Below are 9,186 nucleotides of genomic sequence, written 5' to 3' on the forward strand. Positions count from 1 at the left end.
TACCTTGCTTTCAGTTTCCTGTTTAAAATGCAATTGTTTGAAAAACAAAATTTTGTTTCAGTTATTTAACACAGATACTCTGGGAACATCTGTAATTTCTTGGTACAGCAGGGACACGTTCACTGGCTGGCATTTAATAAGTGTTGTGTATTTTTTTTTTAACTTTCCTTTTTAGCTCTGAGAGTTATTCCTGTATCCACTTGAGGTTTGCCCTAGTATTTTTCTCTGGATTTCTTTATCAAGCTCTACATTCTGCCAGCTCTTCCATTTAGGTGTTTGCTTTTGTAAGATAATTTGCGAAATGATTAGCATTTTTCAGATGTTGTTTGCTACCTTTGTGCTATATCTCATTCTCTTTTTTTATAAAGGTCATAGGACGTGTATTACCTTTCCCTCTTTCTTCTTCCTTATCTTCAAGAACTAGTCAGGAATTACATACCTTAGGCAATTAGTAAGTCAATTTAGACTTGAACAAGTAGATACTTGAACAACATCGTATTTCTTATTTATTTATTTTATTTTTGTACTTATTAAAACATTTTTACTTGGAAATAATGATATATTCACAGGAAATGGCAAAAAGAGTACAGCAAGGTCCCATGTCCCCTTCATCCAATTTCCTGAGCCCTGGGTTAGTTGGTGGCAACAGCAGATGGAGATCGTCCAAAGGCTTTACTGAAAGCAAGGCCCTAAATCCTCGTCTTCAGTCCTTAAAGACTTAGAAAAGCCATAGTTGTCTTTGTCATGTGTGATTTTCCTGTGGCTAGATAGGGGAGTCACCTCCCCACATTATGTGACTAGACCAGAAAGATTAAAACCGGGAGATATAACACTCTTATAATGTGTGGTGTGCTTTGTCATTTTGTCACGTGTAGATTCGTGTAACGGCCACTACAAGATACAGAACTACTCTATCACCACAAAGTCTTTGTCATGATACACCCCAGCCCTCGCCATCCGTAATTTTTGGCAGCAACTTATCTCTACTCCATCTCCATAATTTTGTCATTTTGAGAATATTATACAATTGGAATCCAACAGTATGTCTGATTTGAGACTGGCTTTTTTTCACTCAGCCTAATATCCTTTGAATTCCATCAAAGTTGTTGTGTATATCAACTGTTCGTTCCTTTTTATTGTTGAGTAGTAATCCATGGTATAGATATTCCACAGGTGTTTTAACCATTCTTTTCAGAGGAATTTTTGATTACTTCTGGGTTTTGGCTATAGCAAATAAAGCCCCTTTGAATGTTAGTGGGCAGGTTTTCGTGTAGACATAAGTTTTCATTCTTCTGGGATAATTCCATGAAAGTGTGATTGTTGGGTCCTATTCTAAGTGTGTGTTTAATTTTTTAAGAAACCACCAAACCACTCTACAGATACTGCACATTTTATATTTTAACAATATATGAGAGATGGAGTTTCTCTGTATTCTTGCTAGAATTTGCCATTATTGCTATTTTTAAAAAATTTGACTCTTCTAATAGGTGTATAGTGATAGCTCATCATGTTCTTAATCTGCACTGCCATAGCCATAACGATGAATCACATTGAACATCTTTTAATGTACTTATTTGTGTGTGTCTTTTTTTTTAACATCTTTATTGCAGTATAATTGCTTTCCAATGTTGTGTTAGTTTCTGCTATATAACAAAGTGAATCAGCTATACATATAGATATATCCCCATATCTCCTCCCTCTTGCGTCTCCCTCCCACTCTCCCTATCCCACCCCTCTAGGTGGTCAAAAAGCACCGAGCTGATTTCCCTGTGCTATGCGGCTGCTTCCCACTAGCTATCTATTTTACATTTGGTAGTGTATATATGTCCATGCCACTCTCTCACTTCGTCCCAGCTTACCCTTCCCCCTCCTTGTGTCCTCAAGACCATTCTCTACGTCTGCGTCTTTATTCCGGTCCTGTCCTTAGGTTCTTCAGAACCTTTTTATTATTTATTTATTTTTGCAATACGCGGGCCTGTCACTGTTGTGGCCTCTCCCGTTGCGGAGCACAGGCTCCGGATGCGCAGGCTCAGCGGCCATGGCTCACGGGCCCAGCCGCTCCGCGGCATGTGGGATCTTCCCGGACCAGGGCACGAACCTGTGTCCCCTGCATTGGCAGGTGGACTCTCAACCACTGCCCAGCAGGGAAGCCCCCTTTTTATTTTTATTATTTAGATTCCATACACATGTGTTAGCATATGGTATTTTTCTCTTTCTGACTTACTTCACTCTGTATGACAGACTCTAGGTCCATCCACCTCAATACAAATAACTCAATTTCGTTTCTTTTTATGGCTGAGTAATATTCCATTGTATACATGTGCCACATCTTCTTTATCCATTCATCTGTTGATGAACACTTAGGTTGCTTCCATGTCCTGGCTATTGTAAATAGAGCTGCAATGAACATTGTGGTACATGACTCTTTTTGAATTATGGTTTTCTCAGGGTATATGCCCAGTAGTGGGATTGCTGGGTCGTATGGTAGTTCTATTTTTAGTATTTCAAGGAACCTCCATACTGTTCTCCATAGTGGCTGTATCAATTTACATTCCCACCAACAGTGCAAGAGGGTTCCCTTTTCTCCACACCTTCTCCAGCATTTACTGTTTGTAGATTTTTTGATGATGGCCATTCTGACTGGTGTGAAATGATACCTCACTGCAGTTTTGATTTGCATTTCTCTAATGATTACTGATGTTGAGCATTCTTTCATGTGTTTGTTGGCAGTCTGTATATCTTCTTTGGAGAAATGTCTATTTAGGTCTTCTGCCCATTTTTGGATTGGGTTGTTTGTTTTTCTGATACTGAGCTGCATGAGCTGCTTGTAAATTTTGGAGATTAATCCTTTGTCAGTTGTCTCATTTGCAAATATTTTCTCCCATTTTGAGGGTTGTCTTTTTGTCTTGTTTATGGTTTCCTTTGTTGTGCAAAAGCTTTGAAGTTTCATTAGGTCCCATTTGTTTATTTTTGTTTTTATGTCCATTTCTCTAGGAGGTGGGTCAAAAAGGATCTTGCTGTGACTTATGTCATAGAGTGTTCTGCCTATGTTTTCCTCTACGAGTTTGATAGCGTCTGGCCTTACATTTAGGTCTTTAATCCATTTTGAGTTTATTTTTGTGTACGGTGTCAGGGAGTGTTCTAATTTCATTCTTTTACATGTAGCTGTCCAGTTTTCCCAGCACATTTATTGAAGAGGCTGTCTTTTCTCCATTGTATATTCTTGCCTCCTTTATCAAAAATAAGGTGACCATATGTGCATAGGTTTACCTCTGGGCTTCCTATCGTGTTCTATTGATCTATATTTCTGTTTTTGTGCCAGTACCATACTGTCCTGATTACTGTAGCTTTGTAGTATACTCTGAAGTCCCAGAGCCTGATTCCTCCAGCTCCATTTTTCTTTCTCAAGATTGCTTTGGCTATTCAAGGTCTTTTTGTGGTTCCATACAAATTGTGAAGTTTTTTTGTTCTAGTTCTGTGAAAAATGCCTTTGGTAGTTTGATAGGGATTGCATTGAATCTGTAGATTGTTTTGGGTAGTAGAGTCATTTTCACAATGTTGATTCTTCCAATCCAAGAACATGGTATATCTCTCCATCTGCTTGTATCATCTTTAATTTCTTTCATCAGTGTCTTATAGTTTTCTGCATACAGGTCTTTCGTCTCCTTAGGTAGGTTTATTCCTAGATATTTTATTCTTTTTGTTGCAATGGTAAATGGGAGTGTTTCCTTAATTTCTATTTCAGATTTTTCATCATTAGTGTATAGGAATGCCAGAGACTTCTGTGCATTAATTTTGTATCCTGCTACTTTACCAAATTCGTTGATGACCTCTAATAGTTTTCTAGGCATCTTTAGGATTTTCTATGTATAGTGTCATGTTATCTGCAAACAGTGACAGATTTACTTCTTCTTTTCCAATTTGGATTCCTTTTATTTCTTTTTCATATCTGATTGCTGTGACTAAAACTTCCAAAACTATTTTGAATAATAGTGGTGAGAGACAACAACCTTGTCTTCTTCCTGATGTTAGAGGAACTGGTTTCAGTTTTTCACCATTGAGGACGATGTTGGCTGTGGGTTTGTCATATATGGCCTTTATTATGTTGAGGTAAGTTCCCTCTATGCCTACTTTCTGGAGTGTTTTTACCACAAATGGGTGTTGAATTTTGTCAAAAGCTTTTTCTGCATCTATTGAGATGATCATATGGTTTTTCTCCTTCAGTTTGTTAATATGGTTTATCACACTGATTGATTTGCGTATGTTGAAGAATCCTTACATTCTTTGGATAAACCCCACTTGATCATGGTGTATGATCCTTTTATTGTGCTGTTGGATTCTGCTTGCTAGTATTTTGTTGAGGATTTTTGCATCTAGGTTCATCAGTGATATTGGCCTGTAGTTTTCTTTCTTTGTGGCATCTTTGTCTGGTTTTGGTATCAGGGTGATGGTGGCCTCATAGAATGAGTTTGGGAGTGTTCCTCCCTCTGTTATATTTTGGAAGAGTTTGAGAAGGATAGATGTTAGCTCTTCTCTAAATGTTTGATAGAATTCGCCTGTGAAGCCTTCTGGTCCTGGGCTTTTGTTTGTTGGAAGATTTTAAATCACAGTTTTAATTTCAGTGCTTGTGATTGGTCTGTTCAAATTTTCTATTTCTCCCGGTTCAGTCTTGGCAGGTTGTGCCTTTCTAAGAATTTGTCCATTTCTTCCACGTTGTCCATTTTATTGGCATAGAGTTGCTTGTAGTAATCTCTCATGATCCTTTATATTTCTGCAGTGTCAGTTGTTACTTCTCCTTTTTCATTTCTAATTCTATTGATTTGAGTCTTCTCCCTTTTTTTCTGGATGAATCTCACTAAAAGTTTCTTAATTTTGTTTATCTTCTCAAAGAACCAGCTTTTAGTTTTATTGATCTTTGTTTCCTTCATTTCTTTTGCATTTATTTCTGATCTGATCTTTATGATTTCTTTCCTTCTGCTAACATTGGTTTTTTTTTAATTCTTCTTTCTCTAATTGCTTTAGGTGTAAGGTCAGGTTGTTTATTTGAGATGTTTCTTGTTTCTTTTTCTTTTTTTTGCAGTACACGGGCCTCTCACTGTTGTGGCCTCTCTGTTGTGGAGCACAGGCTCCGGATGCACAGTCTCAGCGGCCATGGCTCACCGGCCCAGCCGCTCTGCGGCATGTGGGATCTTCCCAGACCGGGGCACGAACCCCTGTCCCCTGCATCGGCAGGCGGACTCTCAACTACTGCGCCACCAGGGAAGCCCATTTCTTGTTTCTTGAAGTAGGATTGTATTGCTATAAACTTCCCTCTTAGAACTGCTTTTTCTGCATCCCATAGGTTTTGGGTCATCGTGTTTTCATTGTCATTTGTTTCTAGGTATTTTTTGATTTCCTCTTTAATTTCTTCAGTGATCTCTTGGTTATTAAGTAGTGTATTGTTTAGCCTCCATGTGTTTGTATTTTTTACAGATTTTTTCCTGTAATTGATATCCAGTCTCATAGCATTGTGGCTGGAAAAGATACTTGATATGATTTCAATTTTCTTAAATTTACCAAGGCTTGATTTGTGCCCCAAGATATGATCTATCCTGGAGAATGTTCCATGAGCACTTGAGAAGTAAGTGTATTCTGCTGTTTTTGGATGGAATGTCCTATAAATATCAATTAAGTCCATCTTGTTTAATGTGTCATTCAAAGCTTGTGTTTCCCTATTTATTTTCATTTTGGATGATCTTTCCATTGGTGAAAGTGGGGTGTAAAGTCCCCTACTATGATTGTGTTACTGTCGACTTCCACTTTTATGGCTGTTGGCATTTGCCTTATGTATTGAGGTGCTCCTATGTTGGGTGCATAAATATTTATAATTGTTATATCTTCTTCTTGGATCAATCCCTTGATCATTATGTAGTGTCCTTCTTTGTTTCTTGTAATAGTCTTTATTTTAAAATTTATTTTGTCTGATATGAGAATTGCTACTCCAGCTTTCTTTTGATTTCCATTTTCACGGAATATCTTTTTCCACCCCCTCACTTTCAGTCTGTATGTGTCCCTAGGTCTACAGTTGGTCTCTTGTAGACAGCATATATACAGGTCTTGTTTTTGTATCCATTCAGCCAGTCTATGGCTTTTAGTTGGAGCATTTAATCCATTTAAATTTAAGGTAATTATTGATATGTATGTTCCTATTACCATTTTCTTAATTGTTTTGGGTTTGTTATTGTAGGTCTTTTCCTTCTCTTGTGTTTCCTGCCTAGAGAAGTTCCTTTAGCATTTGTTGGAAAGTTGGTTTGGTGGTACTGAATTCTCTTAGCTTTTGCTTGTTGGTAAAGGTTTTAGTTTCTCCATCGAATCTGAATGAAATCCTTGCTGGGTAGAGTAATCTTGGCTGTAGATTTTTCCCTTTCATCACTTTAAATATGTCCTGTCACTCTCTTCTGGCTTGCAGAGTTTCCACTGAAAGATCAGCTTTTAACCTTATGGGTTTTCCCTTGTATGTTATTTGTTGTTTTTCCCTTGCTGTTTTTAACATTTTCTTTGTATTTAATTTTTGATAGTTTGATTAATTTGTGTCTCAGCATGTTTCTCCTTGGATTTATCCTGTATGGGACTCTCTGTGCTTCCTGGACTTGATTGACTATTTTCTTTCCCATGTTAGGGAAATTTCAACTATAATCTCTTCAAATATTTTCCCAGTCCCTTTCTTTTGCTCTTCTTCTTCTGGGACCTCTATAATTCAAATGTTGGTGCATTTAATGTTGTCCCAGAAGTCTCTGAGACTGTCCTCAATTCTTTTCATTCTTTTTTCTTTATTCTTCTCTGCAGTAGTTATTTCCACTATTTTATTTTCCAGGTCACTTATCCTTTCTTCTGCCTCAGTTATTCTGCTATTAATTCTTTCTAGAGAATTTTTAATTTCATTTGTTGTGTTGTTCATCATTGTTTGTTTGCTCTTTAGTTCTTCTAGGTCCTTGTTAAATGGTTCTTGTATTTTCTCCATTCTACTTCCAAGATTTTGGATCATCTTTACTACCATTACTCTGAATTCTTTTTCGGGTAGACTGCCTATTTCCTCTTCATCTGTTTGGTCTCATGGGTTTTTACCTTGCTCCTTCATCTGCTGTGTGTTTCTCTGTCTTCTCATTTTACTTAAATTACTGTGTTTGGGGTCTCCTTTTCACAGGCTGCATGTTCGTAGTTCCCGTTGTTTTTGATGTCTGCCCCCAGTGGGTTAGGTTGGTTCAGTTGGCTGGTGGAGGGGACTAGTGCCTGTGTTCTGGTGGATGAGGCTGGATCTTATCTTTCTGGTGGGCAGGACCACGTCTGGTGGTGTGTTTGGGGGTGCCTGTGACCCTATGATTTTAGGCAGCCTCTCTGCTAATATTGTGTCCTGTATTGCTAGGTGCTTATCATAGGCACCTAGCACTATAGCTTGCTGGTCATTGAATGGAGCTGGGTCTTAGTGTTGAGATGGAGATCTCCTGGAGAACTTTTGCCGTTTGATATTACGTGGACCTGGGAGGTCTCTGGTGGACCAATGTGTGAACTCTGCTCTCCCACCTCGGAGGCATGGGCCTGACACCCGGCCAGAGCACCAAGACCCTGTCTGCCACACAGCTCAGAAGAAAAGGGAGAAAAAAAGAAAAGAAAAGAAAGAAAGAAAGAAAGAAAGGAAGGAAGGAAGGAAGAAAGAAATAAAAAATAATAACGTTATTAAAATAAAGAATTAAAAAATTATTAAAAATACAAAAATTAAAAAGTAATTTAAAAAAGCAAAAAGAAAGAAAGAAGAGAGCAGCCAACCCTCCAAAAAAATCCACCAATGATAACAAGCACTAAAAATTATACTTAAAAAAAACAAAAAGAAAAAGAAAACAAAAAAAAAATGGACAGACAGAGCCATAGGACAAATGGTAAAAGCAAAGCTATACAGACAAAATCACTCAAAGAAGCATACGCAAAAAGAGAAAAAGGAAAAAAATATATATATTTATATATTTAAAAAAAGGAGGAAGAGAACCAAATCACTAAACAAACCTACTAATGATAATAAACTCTAAATACTAAACTAAGATAAACATAAAACCAGAAACAAATTAGATGCAGAAAGCAAACCCCAAGTCGACAGTTGCTCCCAAAATCCACCGCCTCAATTTTGGGATGGTTCGTTGTCTATTCATGTATTCCACAGATGCAGGTACATCAAGTTGATCGTGGAGATTTAATCCGCTGCTCCCGAGGCTGCTGGGAGAGATTTCCCTTTCTCTTCTTTGTTCACACAGCTCCTGGGGTTCAGCTTTGGATTTGGCCCTGCCTCTGCGTGTAGGTCACCTGAGGGCGTCTGTTCTTCGCTCAGACAGGACGGGGTTAAAGGAGCAGCTGATTCGGGGGCTCTGGCTCACTCAGGCTGGGGGGAGGGAGGGGTATGGATGCGGGGTGAGCCTGCGGCAGCAGAGGCCGGCATAACATTGCACCAGCCTGAGACACGCCATGTGTTCTCCTGGGGAAGTTGTCCCTGGATCATGGGACCCTGGCAGTGGCGGTCTACACAGGCTCCCGGGAGGGGAGGTGAGGAGAGGGACCTGTGCTCGCACACAGGCTTCTTGGTGGCTGCAGCAGCAGTCTTAGCGTTTCACACCCATCTCTGGGGTCCTCGCTGATAGCCACGGCTCGCGCCCATCTCTGGGGTCCTCGCTGATAGCCACGGCTCGCGCCCTTCTCTGGAGCTCGTTTAGGCGGTGCTCTGAATCCCCTCTCCTCGCGCACCCCTAAACAGTGGTCTCTTGCCTCTTTGGCAGTGGCAGCCTTTTTCCTGGACTCCCTCCCGGCTAGCTGTAGCGCATCAGCCCCCTTCAGGCTTGTTCACGTGGCCAACCCTAGTCCTCTCCCTGGGATCTGACCTCCGAAGCCCAAGCCTCAGCTCCCAGCCTCCGCCCACCCCGGCAGGTGAGCAGACAAGCCTCTTGGGCTGGTGAGTGCTGGTCGGCACCAGTCCTGTGTGCGGGAATCTCTCTGCTTTGCCCTCTGCACCCCTGTTGCTGTGCTCTCCTCCATGGCTCTGAAGCTTCCCCCCTGCCCACCCACCATTTCCACCAGTGAAAGGCCTTCCTAGTGTGTGGAAACTTTTCCTCCTTCACAGCTCCCTCCCAGAGGTGCAGGTCCTGTCCCTATTCTTTTGTCTCTGTT

Source organism: Leucopleurus acutus (assembly GCF_964270905.1).
Source record: "Leucopleurus acutus genome assembly, chromosome: 18".
NCBI lineage: Eukaryota > Metazoa > Chordata > Mammalia > Artiodactyla > Delphinidae > Leucopleurus > Leucopleurus acutus.